The 1478-nt window shown below is 38.4% G+C and overlaps 1 pseudogene; it reads right to left on the bottom strand.

Moving 5' to 3' along the window:
- Positions 1-536: 536 nt before the first annotated feature.
- LOC132280525 (small nucleolar RNA R71) lies at positions 537-635 on the bottom strand (annotated as a pseudogene).
- Positions 636-1478: the final 843 nt, after the last annotated feature.

The following is a 1478-nucleotide window of genomic DNA, read 5'->3' as shown; positions in this document are numbered from 1 at the left end:
ATGCAAGTACCATTAGACATGCCTAGGCCATTTATTCACCAACCACCACAACAACAAGGCCAAGTTCCATATGGAATGCCAAGGCCAATGTATGCTCCACAACCTCCCATCATTAATCAAGGAATTCAAAACCAAGGTGTTTATGTTGCACCTCAAGTAGCTAATCCACCTCTTGCTTTAAGAGACCATTATGTGCCTAATGAGTAAAATGCACCTATATGTATCCAACTGCCTCCATTTAGAGCACATCATTATGAAATTAAGCCACAAACCATTCAAATGCTTCCTAACTATCATGGACTTCCAAGTGAAGAACCTTACAAGCATTTGGATGAGTTTCTTGAAGTATGCTCCACCGTAAAATATACGGACATGCCGGAAGAGGTTTTAAGACTTAAACTTTTTCCATTCACTTTAAAAGACAAGGCAAAGTATTGGTTTAACAATCTTAAGCCTTTTTCAATCACTTCTTGGGCAGAAATGCAACAAGAGTTCTTGAAGAAGTACTATCCAGTTTCAAAGACCAATGCCATGAGAACCTCAATTCGAGAATTTTCACATGGGGATGGAGAAACGTTTCATGAGGCATGGGAACACTTCAATGAGTTGCTTAGGAAGTGTCCACATCATGACATGCCCAAATGGCAATTAGTTCAATATTTCTTTGAGAGCTTATCGAACAACTATAAGGATATGGTTAATACTTCCATGGGTGGCTCATACATTGATAGGCATGAGGATGATGTGTGGCGTCTTTATGAGAGCATGAGTGAAAATTCTTTGCATAGAACATTATCATCCAAGAATGGTAGAAATTCACAAGGTAGGAAGAGTGTTGACTTACATCAAGTCGACCATTCAAATGAAATAGCCGCCGAAATGAAGTCTTTATCTCAAAGGTTTGATCAATTTTTTATTAACCAAAACTCAGCGAACCAAGTATCTTCCTTCCCTAACCATTCTCATCGAGCATTAAATGAAACATGTATGACTTGTTCTAGTATTCTTCATTCTACTTCTCATTGTCCTCATGGACAAGTGCAAAATGAACCTAATGAACAAGTCAATACAGCTTTTGTGAACCAAGGGAACAATCCTTATGGTACTCATTATAATCCAAGTTGGAAGAATCATCCGAATTTCTCTTGGAAAAACCAAGGAGATGGCTCAAACCCTTCCTAAGGCGGTTTTCAAGGGAAGTACATTCCACCTCCACTTCAAAACCAAGGATCTCAAGGTTATAGACCTTATCAACCAAAAGGGAATCAATTTGCTAATTCTCATTTTCCCAACCAATCTTATTCCCAAGGAAATACTAGAAGTCCTGCCTTTGAAGAAAAAATTTTGAATGCTTTGGGCACTTTAGAGGCTAACACACAATTGCTTCATTCTCACTCTCAATCTATTGCGAAGCTAGAAACCCAAGTAGGGCAAATAGTAAGAACTTTCAATGCAAGAAAGATTGGAAAAATGCCTAT

This window comes from Cornus florida, unplaced genomic scaffold (genome assembly GCF_030987335.1).
Source record: "Cornus florida cultivar Cherokee Brave unplaced genomic scaffold, ASM3098733v1 CherokeeBrave_3.0.0_Hap2_Chr10, whole genome shotgun sequence".
Classification (NCBI taxonomy): Eukaryota; Viridiplantae; Streptophyta; class Magnoliopsida; order Cornales; family Cornaceae; genus Cornus; species Cornus florida.
The sequence above is the reverse complement of the archived record's forward strand: the minus strand, read 5'-3'. Positions and strand labels throughout refer to the sequence as shown.